Below are 24,246 nucleotides of genomic sequence, written 5' to 3'. Positions count from 1 at the left end.
TCGTCCACTATGCCTAACAGCGTGCGTTGAGTATATGTGTAGTGCGACGGCTGCGGGTGTGATCTGTCCATCGCAGGTATGAGCGCAGTGTTAAAATTGCCCCCTAATATGACATGAGATATACCCAGGGTTTGTATTTTACCCCACAGTGTAAGAATCGTGGACAGGTCGACAGTGTTGGGGCCATAGTAGCATGCAAAAAGTATTGTGTGTGAGTGCAATTTCCCCCAGATCAAACAGTACCTCCCACCAGAGTCCACCTCGTTACCCGCAGGTATAAACCCCATCCCCCGCCTCACCAAAATGGTCACACCTCTAGCATAATTCGAATAGGATGAGAACACCCTACAAGTAGCCCAGCGGGATGCGAACAAGGGGGTCCCCTCCGGCCTCAGATGCGTCTCCTGAAGCATGGCTATCGATACCCCCTGCCTGTCCAGGTACCCTAGGATTTGTCTCTTCTTTCTCGGGTTATTCAACCCACGTACGTTCCAGGAGACCAGCTGAAATTGCAAAGTTGGTCGCGCGTCAGCTACGTCTCCCATTTACCCCGACAAAGATATACGTGGCATATATGCATGGCATGTAAAGTCGCACAGCACTCAGTATCACTAAAAAAACATACCCCTCCAATAACCGCTTCCCCAACCCAACTCCATATGCATGTTACTGGTGAGTCACAGACCCCTGGAAAGAGTCGGATTTTGCACCCTCCCACACCGGCAACCCCTACTAGCCGGGTACACAGGTCCCTCCCTTCCCCCCCTTCCCAAACAATACAATCCCCAAAAACATAGAAAGTGTAACAGATGTCCCCATCCTACTAAGAGAGGGGGTGTTCTGGGGCTCGCCCATCGGGGAACAATGTCTAGGGGCGCCCAACCTGCCAACCACCTCCCTACTTGCACCCACAAGGGACCAGATAGACATCCGGAGCCGCAGTGCGGGACGGAGGTGGGTGACCGAGCACAAATTGTCATATATACCAAGTCAAGTAATAGCAGACACAAACATATGAAGTACCTCACCGGGCTATGCATTAGTTCGGCCGAACAAGATCAGCAGCGGCGGCCGCCCGAGTCCGGCGTGCCTCCCCGGCATGTTCACTCCTGCTGTGCCATTGGCGAAGATGACCCAGAGCGCCGCCTGTCCGCCCCAGCTCCGGCCAGGTCCCGCCTGTGCTGCTTGAGGAAGTCGTCCACCTGCTGGGGAGTTTGGAAAAAATGTTGCTTGCCCTGATGAGAAATTTTTTATTTCGCCGGGTAGAGCATGGCGTAGGGAATCTCCAGGGTCTGTAGTTTCTATTTAACCCCGGCAAATTTCCGTCTGGCCTCCTGCACCGATGCCGTGAAGTCGGGGAAGAAGGATAGTGTGGTGTTGCCGTACACTGCTGTGCCAATCTCCCTTGCGCACCTCAACACCACGTCCCGGTCTCTGTAATTAAGGAAGCGCGCAATGATGGGGCGCGGCTGAGCACCAGGGGGAGGAGGGACCGCTAAGGATCTATGGGCTCTTTCCACGATGAAGTGGGGGGAGAAGGAGTCTTTCCCAAATAGTTCAATAACAAGGTTCTCAACAAAGACCTCCATTTTCCCAGTGTTGGTGGACTCCGCAAGGCCCAGAATGCGAATGTTATTGCGGCGGGATCTAGCTTCTAAATCCTCATTCTTTTCCGCGATTATTTTGAGTAGCCTATCCATCTGGGTCACCCGCCCGCCGGTAGAAGCGGCTCCGTCCTCCAAGGTAGAGATCCTGTCCTCCGTCTCCTTAATACGAGTATCGTGTTGGTCCAGCTTAGCAACAACACTGTCCAATCGGGTATAAATGGTGTCTATCTTTGAGTCTATGGATGACAGGCTGTGCTTCATGCTCAATAATAGGGACTTCCAGTCCTCGTCCGCGTCTCCAGAGGCGGTAGGGCCGCCCTCCGGCACCGGCGCCGTCGTGGGGTTCTTCTTGGCCTCGAACGGCAGTTTGGACTGCCTAGTGTCGCTGCGGCCCATGGCGCGGCCCGACCTCCCCGGACCCCAGATCGAGATGGGAGCCCGGACGGCAGTAGGGGCACTCGATCCGAGGCGGGCACCAGCCGGTCCGGAGGCGAGGGACCCAGGAAGGAGTGCGGCGGGCGCTGTTTGCGTGGCATCTACACGCTCGTCGGGCGGCAGCGGCTCGTAGCAGTCAGGCCCAGCCGAGCCCAGCCACCGCTACGCGAAGGCAGTCGAACGGGCGCCAGGGCAACCGCGACTCCCAGCCGAATAGTGAGAAGTGTCACCTGTGGGGCCCACACCCCCCCGCCGGCCGTAGCAGTCCAATTACCCGCCACCTATCCGGCAGGCAGCGTCGTCCCAGAGTCCCAGCCAGTGGCAGTGTGGCCGTGTGCCCCGGGCCAATCGCCCCGGGGGGCGGTGATGCTGTGTCCGGCAGGGAGCTGCAGAGGAACCCCACCCCACAACTCCCCCGCAGGCTAAGAGGCCGGTCTCCCCCGGCGTCAGGAGGACGGAGGCAGCGCCCCGCAGGCCCAGCCGTGGCCCAGCCGCCCGCGGCAACAGCAAGCCAGGGAACCTGCCCCGAGGGGGGCACCAATCTCCCCCGGGTCCACGTACAGCCGAAGTCTTCAGGCTCCACTATTGCTCCGGAGCAGGCATGACAGCCGTCAAATACCGGCTCCCGGTCTGGTAGGCCGCCCAGCACCGGAGTCGCGTGGGGCACCCCTCTCCGTCCCCGGGCAGGCCGCGGGAGATCTATTCACACCACCCCGGGGGGGGGCCAGGGCAGCCAGGCGAGAAGGCAACCACACACGGCCAGGCCGCACCCCCAGAAGGCCGATACGGGAGCGGGGAGAGCCCGGCAGCACCCAGGCCACGCCAGCGTCTCTGATGAAGTATCGGGGCAAAGCAGTCGTAATCTACGGGCCTCGGCCGTCCACGCTGCCTCACCTTCCAATCCCCAGGATTCGCTTTCCGCTAGGGCACTGCAAGCGCCGTTGTCGCTGTGGTGTCCTCCGCGCTCCCCCCGGCGCCCCGGAGTCCTCTATGGGTCAACGGCTCCGTCCCGTCGCGAAGGCCGCAAAATCCCCGGATTTTCCTAGCGGGCCGCTGCCGCCCACTCGCAGGTCACAACGCGGCAGGCCACACCGCTCAGGGGAACCGCCGCTGATATCTCCGCCGCCTTGCGGGTGATGGCAACGCTTCTGGCACCGCTGCGTTCAGCAAACATTCATGGTCCCAGTGGTGAGGGTTAAATACGGTACATTACTTTCAGGATGCCTTTAAGGATAGTTGAAGTGCCCGGTCTGGCGAGAGCCTCACTGCCGCGCGGCCATCTTGGTTTGGTGCCACCTAGCGCCCCCTCACCAATAAAAATCTTTGTGAGCGAAGTTGATCTTTATGGGTGAAAGGATAGCTACTTTTTCACCTACAAGTCCTTAGGAATGCATTGGCCTGAGGGTGCCACAGTGGGTCGTAGTGGAAACCTGGCTTGGCTGGAGTTAACTCCTCATGGACCTTGTAGGGGTATGCAGTGTTTTTGAACAACAATATAAGTATTTGTAAGCCAATGTGACATTCTGTAACAGAACAATGATTACTTATTCAGACGTAACTCCACAAGAATTCATTGAGGTGAGGGAACCCCGTTTGGTGCCACTTGTTGTGACAAATTTTGCTTGGCTCAGGCAATTTACATACAGGTAGTGTAGAGGGGTGCTCTCTTTATTAGGATCAATATGAAAATTGGTGAGCCAAGTTGATCTTCATGGGAGAAAAGGATGGTGTCTTACTTGCCTAGGGTACTGTAGGAATGCACTGGCTGGTGGGTGGCACAGTGGACCCATGTTTTTGTGGAAACGTTGTTTGGCTCAGGCTAAATCCTTATGGACCTTGTAGAGGGATGTAGTGAGTTTGAAAAACAAAATACATATTTTTAGGCCAAAGTGTTTTTCCTATAAGAGAAGCACAATTACTTATTTGGATGTAACTTCATAGAAATGCAATGAGGTGAGGGCAACCAGTTGGTGCTAGCAGAAGTGACAAATTTTGCTTGTCTCATGCAATTTACATACAGGTGGTGTAGAGTGGTGCTCTCTTTGTTAGGATCAAGATGAAAATTGGTACACTAAGTTAATCTTCGAGAAAGGATGGTTACTTACTTGTCCATAACTCAATAGGAAAGCACTGGCTTGAGGGTGGATCAGTAGACACACATGGAAACATTGCTTGGCTCAGGCTAAATTACTATTGAGCTTGTAGTGGGATGTAGTGTGCTTGAAAAACATCATGCATATTTGGGAGTTAATGTGCTTTTACTATAGGAAAACTACAATTAACTATTCTGATGTAACTCCACAGAAAGGCATTAGGGTAAGGGCAACCAGTTTGGTGCAACCTAATGTGACAGATTTTGCTTGGCTCAGGCAATTTGCATATAGGTAGTACAGAGGGGTGTACTCTTTATCAGAAACAATATGGAAATTAGTGAGCCAAGATTATCTTTATGTGAGAAAGGATGGATATTTAGTTTCCTAGAATGCCATGGGAATGTACTGGCTGGTGGATGGCACAGGGGGCCGATGTTTTGGTGGAAACGTTTCTTAGCTTAGGCTACATTCTTATGGATGTTGTAGGGGAGATGTGGTGTGTTTGAAAAACAAAATACATATTTGTGAGCCTATGTGGTTTTCCTATAAGAGAACTGCAATTACCTATTCAGACATAATTGCATAGGAATACATTGAGGTGAGGGCACCCTGTTTGGTGCCACCTCTTGTAAAACATTCTGCTTGGCTCAAACAATTTACATATAAGTACCATGAAGAGATGCTTTCTTTATTAGAATAAGATTGAAAATTGGTGAGATGAGTAGATCTTCATCTGAAAAAGGATGGTTTATTATTTGCCTATAGCTCCGTAGGAATACATTGGCTGGTGGGTGGCACTGTAGGTCTATGTTTTGGTGGAAACATTGCTTGGCTCGGACCAAGTCCTAATAGACCTTATTTGGGGAGGTGGTGTGTTTGAAAAATATCATACATATTTGTGAGCCAATGTGTTTTTACTATAACAGAACTGCAATTACTTATTCAGATGTAACTTTATAGGAATGAATTGTGGCGAGGGCAATGAGTTTGGTGCCACCTGTTCTAACATATTTTGCCCGGCTCAGACAATTTACTTATAAGTAATATAGAGGGATGCTCCATTTATTAGAATGTGTGAAAATTGTTGAGTCAAGTCGATCTTGATGGGAGAAAGGATGGTTACTTAATCGTCTATAGCTCCACAGTAATGCAAGAGCTTGAGGGTGGCCAGGTGGAAACATTGCCTGGCTCTGGCTAAATATGTATGGAGCTTGGAGGGGGGTGTTATGTGTTTGAAAAACATCATACATATTTGTGAGACAATGTGTCTTTCCTATAAGAGAACTGGAATTACTTATTTGAATGTAACTTTATAGGAATGCTTTGAGGTCAGGGCAACCAGTTTGGTGCCAGCTCTTGTGACAATTTTTGCTTGGCTCATGCAACTTACATACGGGTAGTGTAGAGGGGTGCTCTCTTCATTAGGATCAATATGAGGATTAGTGAGCCACTGTGATCTTCATAGGAAAAAGTGATGTTTTTTTATTAACCTATTGTGCTATAAGAATGCATTGAGTGATAGGTGGCACAGTGGGCCCATGTTTTGGTGAAAATGTTGCATGGTTCAGGTTAAATCCGTATGGACCTTGTAGGGGGTGTGGTGTGTTTGAAAAACATCAACCATATTTGTGAGCCAATTTGTTTTACCTATAAGATAACTACAGTTACTTTTTTGGATTTAACTATATAGGAATGCATTGAGGTGAGGGCAACTAGTTGTGACATATTTTGCTCGGCTCAGGCAATTTACATATAGGTAGCATAAAGGGGTGCTCTCTTGATTAGGATCAATATGAAAATTGGTGAGCCAAGCTGATCTTCATGGGAGAAAGGATGATTTCTTGGTCGCCTATACCTCCTTATGAATTCCATTGTTGGTGGGTAGCACAGAGTGCCCACGTTTTGGTGGAAATGTTGCTTGACTCAGGCTAAAACCTTATGGACCTTGTAGGGGGATGGGATGTTTGAAAAATAAAATGAATATTTGTGAGCAAATGTGATTTTCCTAAAAGAGAACTGCAATTACTTATTCAGACATAATTGCTTAGGAATACATTGAGGTGAGGGAACCCCATTTGGTGCCACCTGTTGTGACACATTTTGCTCGGCTCAGGCAATTTACATACAGGTACAATAAAGGGGTGCTCTCCTTATTAGAATCAATATGAAAATTGGTGAGCCAAGTTGATCTTGATGGTAAAAAGAATGGCTACTTATTCCCCTATGACTCTTCTTGAATACATTGGCTTCAAGGTGGTACAGAGGAAACTTTTACTGGCTCAGGCTAAATTCTTATAGAGCTTGCCGGAGATATGGTGTGTTTGAAAATCATCTTACATATTTGTGAGCTAATGTGTTTTGCCTATAAGAGAACTACAATTACTTATTCTGATGTAACTCCATAGGAATGCTTGAAGTGAGTACAACCTGTTTGGTGCCACCTGTTGTGACAGAGTTTGCTTGGGTCAGGCAATTTACAGACAAGTAGTGTGGTTGGGTGATCTCTTATTTAGAATCAATATGAAAATTGATGAGCCATATTGTTCTTAATGGGGGAAGGGATGATTACTTATTTGTCTATAACTGTCGTGGTGTTAGTGACTATAACCAAGGAAGTGTCACTAACCTCAGAAAGAAGCTGTCGGGAGCGATGGGGTGCAGCTAATCCCCCCTCTACCCTGAGGCGCAGACTCTCGCAGAGGGATGGAAACGCTACTGCTTGAGAAAGCCCCCCGGGGAAAAGGGAAGTGGATAAAATAAGAAAACGCTGCTCTGCCGTGATGTCTCTGGTCTTTCACTGGTAGAGGGTCAGGGTAAGGGCCAAGGCATGTTTCCCAGGTAAACTGGAGAGGGAACACAAGAAGGAGAGAGTAAGTACGCGCTTCCCACCCTCCACTTATCACAAGCACTCCTGACTAAACCCTTCACCCTGCCAACCCGGATACTCACAAGGGATTGCAGCAGCAGGTGCTGTACTGAATTCAGGAGAAGGGTTCTAGGAGACTGACGTAGTGTCTAACAGTGGAGACACTCTTCTTCTCTTCTTGGTGTGGTTCGAGCCGAGGGGTAGCACTGTCACAAAGGCTCCCCGCAATTGACGGGCTGAAGGGGAGCTAAGTTTCGTGGAAATAGCTAGTATCTCACTGAGGGTCTGGAAAAGTCAAGAGGTACTTGGAGCAGCTTTGTTGAGCGCGTGTCCGGGCATTCAAGAAAGTTTACGCGCCGGGAGTAGGTGAGAGTGGGCAAACGGGAGTACAAGGTTCCAGAGGATTTATTACTCACTCTTTCGTGGTTTCTGTAGCTTTATCGGGTGGCGGGATACTTGGCAACTCAATGCAGGAACTGACAGGCTGCAGAATGCGGGAGACTGCCTCCGGGCTGAATCTGCAAGGATGTCTGCAAAGTAAGGCTTAATGCTCCAGGGTCCGTCGTGAAGAGAGGTATCCCGCGGGGAATACCATCCGCGACTGAAGATTACTTCCGGATTGTCAAGCCCCGATCCTCGGCAAAGAGGAGGGCTTTATCCGGACGTAGCGGAACTGCCGTGGACCACTTCCGGGTCCCCGGCCGCAGGCTTGACGGGAATTGTAGTCCCGATCTTTTGCGCCCTCCACGAACTCCCTGGATGCGCCAGCCATACCTTGCCGCGCGCTGAAAGGAGGATGCATTAGGGAAGTGGTGAGTGTAACGCGCTGCGCTCTGGTTATGTGTGCAAATCGCGACAGAACCCCCTCGCAAGGACTGCCGTCCCGGCGGTCGACCTGGCTTTCCGGGGTTCCGCTCGTGAAATTGCGCTACGAGAAGAGGGCAATGGAGATTCCCTGCGGGTTCCCAAGTACGGTCTTCAACTCCATAGCCCTCCCAATCTATCAGGTACTGTACTCGCCCTCTGACTAACCGGGAGTCTAGTACTTTTCGGACAACGTACTCTTCCTGTCCCTCTATTTCAATAGGTGTTGGCCTAAGGGGAAGTCGCATGGAAGCAGGACAATGTTTCAACAGGGACACATGAAATACTGGATGGACATGCCAGGTTTGGGGCAGGGATAGTTTTAGGGCCACAGGGTTAATGATTTCGACTACTTTGTATGGTCCTATGTATTTGGGTGAAAGTTTACCTCCCCCTTTCAGATGTAGGTTTTTTGTGGCAAGCCATACCCAGTCCCCTACCTGATAGACAGGTTCAGGACTTCTTTTCTTGTCTGCGAAGCGTTTGTGGTTGTTTTGGGCCTTTAACAGCTGTGTCTTGGCATCTTTTAATACGATCCGAAGATGGGCATGATGTTCTTGAATCGTGGGATGTTTGGAAGTTACGGGCCATTCAAAGGGTAGCATATTAGGATGAAACCCCCACAAACAGAAGAAGGGGGAACATCCTAAAGTGGAGTGATCTGCGTTATTGTATGCAAATTCTGCTGTCCAAAGCAAGGGATACCAATCAGTAGAGTTTTGCAGTGTGAAGCAACGAAGGTATTGCTCCAAGGATTGGTTCAACCGTTCCGTCTTGCCGTCTGTTTGAGGGTGGTAGCTGGTGGATAATCGGGCGTCTATCTTCATGGCTGTGCATAGTGCTGTCCAGAACCTAGAGGTGAACTGGGTACCACGGTCTGTGATGAGAACCCTGGGGATGCCATGGATACGCACCACGTTTTGCAGGAACGTGACCGCTAGCTCGGAAGACGTGGGAAGCCTTTTCAATGGCACGAAGTGGCCCATCTTCGTTAGATGGTCTATGATCACAAGAATGGTGTTATATCCTTCACAGGGGGGCATCTCGACTATAAAGTCCATGGAGACTGTATGCCAGGGGAGTGGAGGAATAGGAATGGGCCGTAAGAGTCCTGTGGGCTTTGAATGGCTTGCCTTGCTTTGTGCACACACCGCACATGTACGTAGGTATGCTCGAGCGTCTTTACGCAGTGTGGGCCACCAGAACGATCTTTCTAGCGTTGCGATGGGTTTCTGCTCTCCAAGATGTCCCCCGAGGGTCGAATCGTGAGCCCAGGCCAACACCTGTCTTTGGAGGGTGTCCAAGGGAACATACAAAGTATGACGATGATACGCCAGGCTTTCACTGGTGAGGCGATTTTCGGGGTCTTCATCTAGCCACTGTTGAATGTCCAGTAGGGTCATGGCTGTCTTAACGTCTGCAAGAAAGGTAGGTGACATCAGCAGCGCTACGGTGTTTTCAGAAAAGGCACTGTTGGGCAAGATGGAAGGAACGTCCGTTGTTTCGTCTGTCAGTGATTCTGCTGTTTCATCTTTTCTCGATAAGGCATCGGCTTTACCGTTCTGGAGTCCTGGCTTATACTTGATGATAAAATCATAATCGGAAAAGAAAAGAGACCACCTCAGCTGTCGTGGTGTCAGTGCCTTGGCGGTTTTAAGGAATAGCAGGTTTCTGTGATCCGTATAGATCTCCACGGTATGGTGAGCTCCCATGAGGTAATGCCTCCATTCTTCGCAGGCCCTTTTTATTGCTAACAGTTCTTTGTCCGTGATTGAATAGTTCACCTCACTGGGGGAGAGTTTTTTAGAGTAGAAGGCGACTGGGTGTATTTGTCCGGTGGTCGGATGCCGTTGAGACAACACTCCTCCCAAGGCATGTTGTGAGGCATCCGTTTCAAGGATGAAAGGCAGGCGAGGATCCGGGTGACGCAAGATGGGGGCGCGGGTAAATTGGTGCTTCAGTTCCTCAAAGGCTTGGTTCGCCTCGTCGTTCCACAGGTAAGGGACATTTTTTCGGAGGAGACGAGTTATGGGATGGATAATCTTAGAGAAATCTTTGATGAATCGCCTATAATAATTGGCGAAGCCAAGGAAACTCTGCACGGATTTTACACTGAAAGGCGCCCTCCATTGCGTTATTGCTGAGACCTTTTCTGAATCCATTTTGAAACCTTGTGCGTTGATTACATAACCCAAGAAGGCGATTTCCTGTGCGTGAAAAGTGCATTTCTCTAGTTTGGCGTAGAGAGAATGTTTTTGCAAGCGTTCCAAGACTGTTTTGACATGGGTGATATGATCGTGAAGGTTTGCAGAATAGATGAGAATGTCATTGATGTAGACGATGCAAATGGAATCCAACAATCCACGCAACACCTCGTCCATAAAAAACTGGCACGCTGCGGGGGCATTGCACAATCCAAAGGGCATCACTTGGTACTCGAAGAGCTCATACTTCGTTCGAAAAGCGGTCTTCCATTCATCCCCGGTACGAACCCGTACCAAGTGATAAGCTCCCCGGAGGTCCAGTTTGGTATAGACCTGAGCCCCTTTTACTTGATCTAATAATACCGGAATCAGGGGTAGCGGGTATCTGTTTTTAATGGTGATTTTGTTGAGGGCTCTATAGTCTATACACGTCCTCAGCTCGTCACAATCCTTCTTGGTGATGAAAAAGAGAGGGGACGAAGCGGGAGATGAGGAGTGTCGGATGAAGCCGGACTCTAGGTTTTCGTCCAAGTAGTTCTTGAGGTACTGGTTTTCGGTTTCAGTGAGGGCATACACCCGACTGCAGGGTATGTCAGCACCAGGCGTTAAAGCAATACGACAATCGTATGGTCGATGGGGTGGTAGTTGGGTCGCCTTTTTCTTATCAAAGACCGACAAAAAGGGTAGGTAGTCTTCCGGCAGCTGGGTTGCACAACACAGGTCACTGACTTCCGCTCCAGACGCGAGGAACGCTGCTTGAGTCTGTAGGGCTGGTTCCTGGAGTGTGGATGGTTTTGTGCAATGCAGTCTGCAGAACTCGGAGGATAAAGATATAGTACGAAGCGCCCATCGTATCTCAGGGTCATGCAACGTCAGCCAGGGCATACCCAGAATCAGACGAAAATGAGGGGCGTCGATAAGATCAAAACAGATGGTCTCGTAATGTTCCTTGGTGGTTTTCATAACCATGGGACAGGTCTGGTAGCGAACGGGTCCTGAAGTCAGTGCCTTCCCGTCTACTGCCCTTACCAGGGTAGGAGTTGTCTTCTGGACACAGGGAACACCGATGTTCCTGGCGTATTGTTGATCGATGAAGTTACCTGTTGCTCCGGAATCGAGTAGAGCGGGCACTCGGATAGGAGAGTCGGAGGTTATCCAAAGTGTGACTTCGACGTTCAGATGGGCTACAGAGGGTTGAATAGTGTTTGCCAACACAAAAGGGATCGTATGTTTGTCAGAACCCAAGTCGGAGACCCCGTCCTGACTTGGGTTTAGTAGTTTTCCGCTTCTTGTTGCGTAGATGCTTGAGTCCTAAGACTGGACCCCCTCTCGGGGCCCTTAGGTCTGGCTCTGCATTCTCTTATGAAATGTCCCCCTTTTCCACAATATAGACAGAGTTTTTGTTGCCGTCGTTTCTCTTTTTCCTCGGCTGTCAGAGGACCACGGAGTCCTCCTATTTGCATTGGTTCAGCTCCGTCTGTCCCTTTGGTGCGGTCGTCGACAATCGGTCGAGGACGTGGCAATAGTAGACGAGTTTCGCCTCTGCTCTTATCCCCTTTTCTTTCTTGCAAACGATGATCGAGTTGCACGGTTAGTTCAATGAGTTCCTCACAAGTTGGCGGCAGCTGGACTACCTGAGAAAGAACGTCCTTCAGTTCTCCTCGAAGACCCTGGTAGAATAATGAGGTACGTTTGTCTTGAGGCCAGGTTGTTTCAACTATAAGACGATTGAAGGTGGTAATGTATGTAAGGAGATCCTGGGACCCCTGCCGTAGCGTCATAAGTTCCCGATCCAGGGAAAGCATGTGGGTCTTTCTATCAAACAGCTTTCGCAATTCCCCACAAAAGTCTTGGAAATTATGGAGCACTGGATCGTTCCTTTCCATTAAGGGAATGGTCCAATTGGAAGCATTGCCTCCCATATAGGACATCATAAAGGACGTCTTGGAAGCCTCTTCTTGGAACACAGCGGGTTTGCAAAGAAAATTGAGTCGACATTGGTGTAGAAAGGTTTCAAATTTCTTCGGATCCCCATAAAAACGTTCTGGGGGGGCTAGTGGAATGCCAGGGTTCTGTATCACATGGACCGTAGGGACCGGCCCCACAGTTGGCGAAGGGGTAGCTGGGGTCGAAAAGAAGCCGGGTCTCTTGGGCCCTTCGCCTAGGGATGTAGCGGGAGGTGGTAACGTCCAATTTTTTATATATGGGCTCCTCCCTGTAGTCACAGGGGTGCTAGTTCTAGAGAGTCCTGCCACTTCCCTACGTACGGTTCCCATTTCGTTCCTGAGCTCTTGGGTTTCTCTACGAGAGGTTTGCACTTCCTGCTGGAGAGCATTGATGCTCTCTAACAGTGTGGATAGGACCGTTGCGGTGTCCATCGCTCAGGCCAGCTGATTCCGTGGGCTTGACAATCTGTCGTGGTGTTAGTGACTATAACCAAGGAAGTGTCACTAACCTCAGAAAGAAGCTGTCGGGAGCGATGGGGTGCAGCTAATCCCCCCTCTACCCTGAGGCGCAGACTCTCGCAGAGGGATGGAAACGCTACTGCTTGAGAAAGCCCCCCGGGGAAAAGGGAAGTGGATAAAATAAGAAAACGCTGCTCTGCTGTGATGTCTCTGGTCTTTCACTGGTAGAGGGTCAGGGTAAGGGCCAAGGCATGTTTCCCAGGTAAACTGGAGAGGGAACACAAGAAGGAGAGAGTAAGTACGCGCTTCCCACCCTCCCCTTATCACAAGCACTCCTGACTAAACCCTTCACCCTGCCAACCCGGATACTCACAAGGGATTGCAGCAGCAGGTGCTGTACTGAATTCAGGAGAAGGGTTCTAGGAGACTGACGTAGTGTCTAACAGTGGAGACACTCTTCTTCTCTTCTTGGTGTGGTTCGAGCCGAGGGGTAGCACTGTCACAAAGGCTCCCCGCAATTGACGGGCTGAAGGGGAGCTAAGTTTCGTGGAAATAGCTAGTATCTCACTGAGGGTCTGGCAAAGTCAAGAGGTACTTGGAGCAGCTTTGTTGAGCGCGTGTCCGGGCATTCAAGAAAGTTTACGCGCCGGGAGTAGGTTAGAGTGGGCAAACGGGAGTACAAGGTTCCAGAGGATTTATTACTCACTCTTTCGTGGTTTCTGTAGCTTTATCGGGTGGCGGGGTACTTGGCAACTCAATGCAGGAACTGACAGGCTGCAGAATGCGGGAGACTGCCTCCGGGCTGAATCTGCACGGATGTCCGCAAAGTAAGGCTTAATGCTCCAGGGTCCGTCGTGAAGAGAGGTATCCCGCGGGGAATACCATCCGCGACTGAAGATTACTTCCGGATTGTCAAGCCCCGATCCTCGGCAAAGAGGAGGGCTTTATCCGGACGTAGCGGAACTGCCGTGGACCACTTCCGGGTCCCCGGCCGCAGGCTTGACGGGAATTGTAGTCCCGATCTTTTGCGCCCCCCACGAACTCCCTGGATGCGCCAGCCATACCTTGCCGCGCGCTGAAAGGAGGATGCATTAGGGAAGTGGTGAGTGTAACGCGCTGCGCTCTGGTTATGTGTGCAAATCGCGACAATAACTCCCTATGGATGCACTAACTTGAGAGTGGAAACATTGCTTGGCTCAGTCTAAATCCTTATGAAGCTTGTAGGGAGACATTGTGTGTTCAAAATATTTTTGAGCCAGTGGAAAATTCATATAGAAAAAGTAGGATTACTTATTCTGAGAGAACTCCTTAGGGATACCTTGAGGTCATAGACTAGCCATATGGTGCCACAAATAATGACTGGCTTGGACAATTTAAATAAAGGTATTGCAAAGGGGTACTCCATTTCTTAAGCTGAATATGAATTTTGAGTGTGGCAAAGTTGTCCCATGTTTCGGTGGAAAGCTTGCTTGTGTCAGACTAAATCCTAATAGGCGTAATAGTGGTTTGTGTGGCGATTGAAAAACAACATATTCATAGTATGGCAATGTGAAATGTGATAAAACTGATATGCTGATATATTTAAGGTTGTATTTAATATAAAACGTTGCCGGCAGATAAAATGCTAACAGAATAAGATGCTGGCCAATAAGATGCTAACTTCCAGGGCCATGTTGTTCTTTACTCTGTTATGGCCTGAGCTGTTGATCTAATCCTGGGTGATTGAAAACATTATTGTTGGCTTGCTGTACTATATTGTTGAAGTGTTTTTTATTTTGCTTTTACATAGCGATAGGGCCATCTTGACACTATTCTGTTTTGCATTAAGCACTTTATTATATTTTAAAGGAATTGTCGTAATGAATATTATTCAACTTTATATGCAGTTTATAAATTCTGTCTTTGCACTTTATTACATTTGAAAGGAACAGCAGTAATGAATATTTGTAGGGGGAGATTCTCAAAAAAGTCAGAGGGGCAGAGGTTTGTTTGAGTGGTCAAGGTTGGAAGGAATAATTCTCCATTCAGAATACATACCTCACGGATGAATGTACCGATTTTTTCATTTTTTAATTGAAGCAGGTTTTCGCACAGAATATGTATTTTGATTAACGGACTCAACAACAATCGCTTAAGTTCGAAGAAGTTCGCTTCGGGATGCTCTGAGTGCTTATCTGTACTTCTGACGACCCACTTCTTAGAATGCAATTTACAGGACCCAACTGTTTACAGTAAATTAACGACATTCTGAGCTGCCAAGGGACAGCACACTTAAGATAATACAGAAAGAAACGTTCTAACCATGCAAACACAATTATTGAAGTTCAACGTAATTGCATATTATGGAGGTGAAACATTGCCATCTGCTGTTTCATTGGGAATACGACAGCCTCACTCTGTGTTCATTTCCATAGCTCTCATATAGTATATGCGTGGCAAACCCGAATGATGAATAGAGGTCTTTGGTTTTGGAAGGTGCTTTTGAGTTCCTGCGCACACTTTGAGACTTTGACTGCCATCTACTCATTGATTCAAATAACAAACCAACACAGTCGCCCACGTAGATAAGTCTGCAACAGCCAGACATTAGTACACGAACCGACTGTGCTGATGGGCTCTCATCAGGCAGGCCCGGGGTATACCCCGTCGAAGCCTAAACCCATTAAGAAACACAAGCAAACACCCAGCTCGTTCATGTAAGGACTGAACGACGACGAGTGCTTCATCCCCTGTATTTACCACCTCGGCCACGGCGCTGCGTGCGTACGCTCAGCGTGGTCTACAGAGCCCGGGTGGCTCAATACACAAACGCAAGCATTAAGCATACTAAAATAGAACTAAGTGGAACATGAAAAAAGATAAACCATGACTTGTTTTCAAAATGTCACCAAAGTTAGTATTCAATTCTATGTCAGGACAGGAGGCTCCGATTATGCTTTCTCATTTCTTTACTAGAAATGCTCAGCAGCCAATAAAACACAGTATAAGAAAAAAACTACAATACCCATCAACACCAGGGTATGACGTATAACCATAGAGTCCACAGTATATATAAGGTAATATGGCAAGCACAACATCCTCTTTCTTTGCTGCTCCGCAGCCAGTTAAGTGCTTATTGTCATTTTCACTGCATTTATTGTGACTTTGTTGCAGCTTTGTTATTATTGCTCTTACGCTGCCACGCTTTCATATTTTAGCGCGCATTGTTGTGTTATCACCTTGGTTACGCTGTTTTTTCTACCCGCGCTGTTGTTTTAAGCTTCGCTCGCCGCGCGTGTCATTTCAGGTGCGGGGAGCGTGTGGTTCACCTCCCGTTGCCGGGCGCCTTGCGCCCGCGTCTAAAAGTTGTGGAGAGGGAGACAGGGGCTCGGAGACTCGCGCTGGTGCTGCGAGTGCTCCGCTTTTGTAAATACTGGGCGGCCGTTACCGCGCATGCGCGGCGGCCATATTTGTTGATGACAACAGGTGTTTCTCGCCTGTCAGAACGGTCGCTACGCGCCGAGAGCCCACAGCACCAGTATTTCCCCCTTTTTACGCCCATTTTGCTATTTTAAAGGTTTGGGCTGTATAATTATGCATAGGCATTGCCTAGAGTGCTAGTTTTTTGTTTACAGCAAGCCCTCCCTCCACATTTGAAATTTAATTACTTGAAGTGTTCAGTTTTATCTACACTTCGGCTTGCTGTGGGGTTTTTCACTCCCCCCTTGCATTGTGCCTTTGGCCACTATTGATTTACTTGTTTATTGTGGGCATTGAATACTGTTACACTTTGTGTCAGCATGGCAGAATATTATGACGAGGATGAGTATTATTATGAGGAGGATCCTTCTGGCTCTTTGGAGCAGGACTTGGTGGAAGCTCTTGATCAAGGGGTGCAGCACTCCGTGAATAAGGCGCTTGTGCGCGCAATAAATCCTCTGAAGCGACATTTGTCTCTGTATGCACAGCAACAGGGTTGGTTACCGTCCCGTGCGTCAAAGTCCCCTGTCAATCCTCACAAGTCTGATTTTCAGAGGTTGGCTAAGACACTGTCTTCGGACACGTCCTCTATTAAAGGGTCGGCTGGGACCTCTTTTTCATCCTCCCATGATCCTGACGCTGATGATGCACATTCCTCCTCGTCTGAATTTGAACCACCTCCTCGGAAAAGGGCTCGCAAAGAGCATTTTGTTGACGCTCCTTCCACTCCTCCCATTCTTACATTTGAACCTTCGGAGATTATGCATCCCCATTCCACTTCCTGGCTACCTTCACCAGCGGTGGCGGATTATGTCCAATCCCACATTCGCCAACCTTTTCCTCAAGATGCCCGAGCACGTATGAGATCTGAATGTCCCCGTCCTGATCTGGCAGATCATTTGGCCGACACCCCGGAGGTTGATCCTACCATGGTCACCTACCTGAAGAAGTATGCAAGAGACCCTAAAAAAGGTTTGGATAGATCTTGGCGCTCCTGCCAGGATAAATTATTAGATTTATTGGGCCCACTCACAAAAATGTCAGATTTGGGTGTTCTGGCTAAAGAATCATCGGCTCTTGTTAACCCGGATGAACTCATTCAATGGGCTCAGAGAGCCATATGTCAATTGGGTAATGCCAATTGTGCGCTTTCATGCGAAAGACGCCGCTCCATCCTTCTTCGCCTGGACCCCAGGCTAGCGGAGCTCTCCTCTTCTGAGGCCGGTCCCTTGGCTCAGGGGCTTTTATTTGGACAACCATTCCTCAAAGAACTTTCTAGTTTTGTGGCCACTTTCAGTGGCCTTGACAAAGCCCAGGCCTCGCTGCGGCGGGCGTTTCGGCCGGTTTTTGCAAAGGCCGGACGTCTTAGGGGACGTTCGTTCGGCCGCGGATCCCAGCAAAATTCTCAACGAGGATTTCAGTCCCACAGTGGCGGTGGACAGGATCCAGGCTTCTCCACCCGTTCAAACTTCTATCCCTCCCGCAAGGGAAGGGGACAATTCCGGAAGGGTCGTTTCGGAGGACAGCAAGGAGGTCATCACGACTCCAATACTTCAGGTGAGATTGATTCTTTTTTCAGATGTGGTTTTGGGGGGAAGGCTCCAGTTTTTTCTTCACAATTGGCAACTAATCTCCAGCGATGCTTGGATTCTCGAAACTGTTCAGGGCTACAAAATAGAATTTTATCAGCCCATGCCTCAACCTCTCCTTCCTACCCCGTTGATCTTTTCTCTTCAGGATCAGGAGATCATCTCATCGGAGATCGTCTCTCTTCTTGCGAAAGGGGCTATTCTTCAAACTACCCGCCATCCCAGAGGGTTTGTAAGTTCGGTGTTTCTAGTTCCGAAACGAGGGGGCGGTTCCCGCCTGGTCCTCAATCTAAAGGAGTTCAACGGCGGAGTGGTTTACCGACATTTCAAGATGGAGGGGATCCATCTTTTGCGAGATCTTCTCCGAGCGGGAGATTGGATGGTTCGTCTCGATCTCAAAGACGCCTATCTGTCAGTCCCAATCTTCAAGCCTCATCGGCGTTTTCTTCAGTTCCAGTGGCAAGGGAACTGGTTCGAATACCAGGTCCTTCCGTTCGGCCTCTCGTCGGCCCCGTGGTGCTTCACGAAACTTCTGAAGCCAGTGGTGGAACACTTACGTGCTCGGGGTCTCCGCATGATTGTCTATCTGGACGACATTCTGATCATGGCGGATTGTCCTCACAAATTGATCCTGCATCTCAATTGGACGATCGATCTTCTCCAATCCTTAGGGTTTCTTGTGAACCCTCAGAAATCTGTCCTCCTTCCTTCTCAGGTGATGGAGTTTCTAGGTTTCCAGGTCAATTCTCTAACCTGTCAACTTCTGTTGCCCTCTCAGAAGATTCGTTATATCAAACGGGAGTTGGTGTCGATTATCTCCAAACGGATTGTGTCATTGAGATCTATAGCTCGTATAGTCGGTCTATTAGCGTCCTCAATTCAGGCGATTTTTCCAGGTCCTCTGCATTACAGGGCATTACAACGGTTGAAGATCCGTCATCTTCAGCAGGGTCTTCGCTATTCCGATCAGATTCCTCTGTCAGACGAGGCGAGATGCGAGATGCAGTGGTGGCTGGACCACATGGAGGCCTGGAATGGTCGAGCCCTGTTCGGTTCTTCTCCGGAGATAGTGATAGAGTCAGATGCCAGCCGGTGGGGCTGGGGAGCCCGGTGCGGTCCTATTTCAACGGGGGGTCGTTGGTCCCCGCAGGAGTTGTCTCTTCACATCAATTGTCTGGAACTCCTGGCGGGTTCCTTTGCGATTCGTTGCTTCACGCCTCTTCAGACCAATTGTTGCATTCTTCTCTGCATGGACAATGTGTCCGCGGTTCGTTATGTCAACAAGTTGGGCGGCACGAGGTCCAAACTGTTAGCGGAGATCGCCAAAGATTTTTGGCATTATTGTCTGCAAAGGAAGATCACTGTTATTGCAGAATATCTTCCGGGCCGCAACAATCTGATTGCGGATTGGCATTCACGTCACCTTCGGGATTTCAGCGATTGGAGACTTCATCCCCGCATCTTTCGTTCCCTCAGTCGGTTTTGGGGGCAGAGTCACATAGATCTCTTTGCCTCTCGCCTCAACGCGCAACTTCCCCGATTCTTCAGTTGGAGACCGGATCCGGAGGCTCTGGCCACGGACGCATTTCTCCAGACCTGGCCTGCCCTGCTGTGCTATGCCTTTCCTCCGTTCATGATGATTCCGAGAGTCCTGGCTCGAACAAAGCGATTTCAATCGGAGCTGATTCTGATTGCTCCTCTGTGGAGGGCTCAGGCCTGGTTCCCAGTTCTTCTGGAAATGTGTTGTGCGGTGCCGATCCTTCTTCCCCAGAAGTGGAATCTGTTGCTGGACCCTCTAGGGAATCCGCATCCCCTAATCCAGTCAGGCTCTCTCCGTCTTCTGGCTTGGCGACTTTCGGGGACCGTTGGTCGGTCCCAGGCCTTTCAAGCGACGCTTGCAAATTTATCAGTGAATCTTGGGCACCCAACACTCACAAACGCTACGCAGGTTCTTGGAAACGATGGTGTGATTGGTGTGTTCAACGGGAAGCTGATCCCGCTACAGCGGATATCTCTCTAATTATTAATTTTTTAGCGTCTCTTGCCTCTTCAGGCTTAGCTTATCGGACCGTTAACAACTTCCGTTCTGCCATTTCGGCAGGCCATTCTCCTCTTGAAGGTAAACCTGCTGGTGAACACCCTTTGATTACTAAATTGCTCAAGGGTATTCGCCTAACGACTCCCCCTTGTCCTAAATACTCTTCTTTATGGGATGTCTCCATTGTCTTGAATTTTTTGGACGCCTGGCCTTCCAACTCCTTGCTTTCCCGCAAACAGCTGTCAGCCAAACTGGCCATGTTACTCTGCCTTGTCTCTTGCAGACGAGTCTCCGATGTTCGGGCCTTAGATTTGGCTGGTCGTTGTTTTACTCCTGAGGGTGTCACTTTTCGAATTTCTCGTCGTACCAAGACGAATACTTCATTGATATCCTATCCTTCTTTTCCTCTCCGTCCCAATCTTTGTGTGGTCCAATGTGTCAAAGATTATGAGGTAAGTACTGCTTCTTTACGTTCTGATTTACAGGGTCAACTGTTGATTGCTTTGCAGAAACCCTTTCGTCCTGTTACCCCGGCTACTTTAGCTCGTTGGGTGCGCTGGCTTATGTCAGAAGCAGGCATTGATGTGTCTATTTTTGGGGCTCATTCTGCACGAGGAGCTATGGCTTCTAAAGCTTTTTTCTTGGGTGTGACTTTGTCTGACATTATGAAGGCCGCAGATTGGTCTTCTGATTCCATGTTTAAGGCTTTTTATTATAAACCTATTGATCATGTTGCCTCAGTAGTGGTGGATAAGCTTTGAACAAGCATAATCGGAGCCTCCTGTCCTGACATAGAATTAAAAATTTGCTAACATTCGTGACAAGAATTTTCAATTCTATTAAGGACAAGGAGGCGAGGATTATCCCACCCATTATGTTTCTTCTCATGTATTAATTTGCATTTATACGGATGTTTGCATATGTATTATATATTTTCTGCTGTTATATTGCTCTCTGATATTTTTTCCCCCCCTTGTTACATTTTCTTATATTGGATGTATTTTACGGCAGTCTGTCTCTTTTCAGGTTCTGACCCGAAGTGACAATTTTACTGCATCTTTTGGTTTCATCTGCATCCGATGGCTTGTGGCTACCAGAGTCCTGTCGCCTTCCAGTGCTGTGCGTTTTGCCTTACAGACTCCTGCGGCTTCTGATGGTGGTCCCTCCTGTTGGTCGTCGTGACTCTTCATCTGTTTTTTCTTCTATTGGAACTGTTCTCCTCACCAAAGAAAGAGGATGTTGTGCTTGCCATATTACCTTATATATACTGTGGACTCTATGGTTATACGTCATACCCTGGTGTTGATGGGTATTGTAGTTTTTTTCTTATACTGTGTTTAATTGGCTGCTGAGCATTTCTAGTAAAGAAATGAGAAAGCATAATCCTCGCCTCCTTGTCCTTAATAGAATTGAAAATTCTTGTCACGAATGTTAGCAAATTTTTAATTATGTGCCACACGCGCGAGGTTCCGACCTATTTAGGTGGGGCTCTGAAATTCTTGTATCCAACGGATATTAATAAACCTTGAGAGACAGGGGACTGCGCTTGGACCTGTGTTACGTCGCTGTTCGACCCTAAACCAGCCCTGCCAAGTGTGACACTTCAAGGGATGGTTCAACACATTTTAAACTAATCCCATTCCCACAAGGACTGGAGATGGTTGAGCGGTCAACTGTGTAAATAAGTGTTCTCTCTCTGCGTTACTGTCGCTCATTTCCACTTTGCATGCACTGACAATGACAGATGGTGGACTGACTTTTTAATTTATTTTTATTTTATTTAGTGCATTTTTATAAAGCGCGGACATTACCCAAAGGTGTCAGAGCGCTGTACAATAGAGCTAGTTACGTTACAAGAGAAAAGTGGTACAGAATATAACATTACACAGACTAAAAATGAAGGGTACACAAACACAAAATCCAACACAGCACACAGGGGAGAGGAATGTACAGGAAAAAATACAAATTTACAACGAAGAGCGAACTTCCAAGAAGGGCCTGAGAATGAAGGGTACACAAACTCAAAATCCAACACAGCACGCAGGGGTGAGGGATGCACAGGAAAAAATACAAATTTACAATGAAGAGCGAGCTTCCAAGAGGGGCCGGAGTATGAAAGTATTAGTTCTGAAAGTGTCTTTAGAAGAGAAGAGCTTTGAGTTCAGCTTTGAAGATCCGGGTAGAGGAGGTGGCACGGAGCAATGGGGGAAGTGAGTTCCATATTCTCACCTCATTGCCTGAGAAGGATTGCGCCATCGATCTTTCCCTTTTGAAGACGGGGGGCTCAAGCAGAAGCTTTTCCGCATTACGAGAGGGTCGAGAGCCTCCGGACAATTTCAATTTATTTACCAGGTAACGAGGGGAGGACGTGTGCAAGGGTTTGTGTGTGATGCAGGCAGTTTTGTAAATAGATCTTGCCTCAATCGGAAGCCATCGAAGAGAGGACAGGATAGGAGTGACGTGGTCGCTTCGTTTGGACCCTGAAATGAAGCGAGCTGCTGAATGGAGGATGGATTTGAGACGGGAGAGGTGGGATTTGGGTAGGCCCGTCAGAAGAGAATTGCAATAATCCAGTCTTGAGAGAACCAGCGATTGTACCAAGGTTTTTAAGTCTTTCTCCAGGAAGAACCGACGGATCCCCCATAGAAGGCGCAACTGGTACCGTGTGTTCTTGGCAATAGAGTTGATGTGGGAGATTAAGTTGAGTCTTTTGTCAAGAATGACACCTAGAGATTTAGCGCTGTCGACAATGATGGGTTTGTTGTTGAGTAGGTTCAGCTGATCCATCCACGATTGAACAGGAGGAGGTGAGAGAGAGGTCGAAAGGAGGAGGAATTCAGTTTTGGCGGGATTTAGAATGAGTTGGTGAGCTAACATCCAGTTGTGAATGGAGTTGAGAGTAGAGTCGAGTAAAGAGAGATCGTGTGCGGAAGACACCTTGAGGTAGATTTGAGTGTCATCCGCATAAAGATGGTAATGAATCCCAGATTTGCTTAGGAGGTTCCCTAAAGGTTCCAGGTAGAGATTAAACAGAGTGGGTGCCAGGATAGAACCTTGAGGGACACCTTGACCTACAGCCAATGGAGATGAAAGACTGTTCGCTATCTTAATCATTTGGGATCTGTCTGAGAGGAAAGAGGCAAACCATTTAAGCACTGTGCCATCCAATCCCATTCTCTGTTGAAGAGTGTTGAGGAGGGTGCTATGATTAACAGTGTCAAAGGCTGCAGAGAGGTCTAGAAGAATCAGAAGACACGATTCCCCGGAGTCGAGTATATGCAACGCATCATCAATCACTTGCAGCAGAGCTGTTTCAGTGCTGCAATTTTGGATGAAGCCAGATTGGAAAACATCGAGGAGATTATTGTCCATAATATGTAGGAAAAGTTGTTTCGCAACACATTTTTCAGTGATTTTCGAAAGAAAAAGGGAGGTTGGTGATAGGGCGGAAGTTGTTGAGGTCGGTTGCATCAGCGGAGGTTTTTTTTAGAAGAGGGGTAACCTGTCCTGATTTAAGGGCAACAGGGAGGGAGCCTTGACTGAGGAAGAGATTAACTAGCCCGGTCCAGTAAGAGAGAGTATGGGAGTAGAAATCGATGGCGAGGATGCTAGGGATGGGGTCAGAAGAGTGGTTGGATGGTTTGGTTTCAAGGATGCATTTGAGGAGGTCATCTTCCGAGATAACGTCAAAGTATTGCCAGGTGACTAAGGATTTTCGCTCCTCAAAGGGGGTGGGGTGGGCGACTTGATCCACCAGTGCTTTGACCTTTTCATCAAAAAAAATGGCGAAATCGGCTGTTTTCTTTGTGGAGTCCTCTGGCTTAGTAGTTAGGGGAGAACAGTTTGGGTTTTTGATGAGGTTAAAGAGTTTTTTGGGTCTGTTTTTGGCTGAGTCAAGGAGGGATCTGAAATGGGATGCTTTTTCATGGAAGATGTGTTTGTGGTATTTGGATCTTACTGAACGTAGCAGAGAGAGATTGAAGGTATAAGGAGATTTTCTCCAATGTTTCTCCAGGATTCTAAGGTTTTTCCTTTCATTGTAGAGAGCTTTATTGAATCGTTTCGTTTCAGAAATCTTTATTTCGATCACAGATCATAAAAGATACATGATAAAATATGGACAATTAAAAAAGTATTAAACATGATGTGATCCAATGAATTAAGACATTAAAATACATTAAGAGAAAAAAGAAAATGTGATGTACTGTACTAAAATCTGACAATAAGTCCATTTATACAAGTCTTTTCAGGACGCTGCTGCGGGTAAACCACATGGAAGTTAAGAATTTCGCAACTGCGAAAACGACAATGGGAGAAAGGTCTGACTTTAAGACCCTATAGGCTGGTTGGAAGGATCTGAAGCCCAAGTTCCTAAGTAACGGGACTAACCAGCGTTTCCTGCTCCTCTTGTAGCCCTTGCAGAAAAAAACGGCGTGAACTTCGTCTTCTTTCGGATGAGCACAAACAGGGCAGGTTGCTGTGGTGGAGCATGGAGACCAAGACGCTGTGAAAAAAGCTAGAGGAAGGCATCCATATCTCCATTGAAAGAATAATTTCCTCGTTAGCAGGGGGGAGATCGCATCCAGAGTACTTTCAAGGCAGTAGGCGTCTTTTGCTTTCAGGAATAAGTGGGTCAAGGATCCTTCACGGCTCTCGTTGATGGCTCTTGTGAGCATCAAATTGTAG

This window comes from Triturus cristatus, chromosome 2_1, assembly GCF_964204655.1.
Source record: "Triturus cristatus chromosome 2_1, aTriCri1.1, whole genome shotgun sequence".
Taxonomy (NCBI): domain Eukaryota; kingdom Metazoa; phylum Chordata; class Amphibia; order Caudata; family Salamandridae; genus Triturus; species Triturus cristatus.
Note: the sequence above shows the minus strand (reverse complement) of the source record.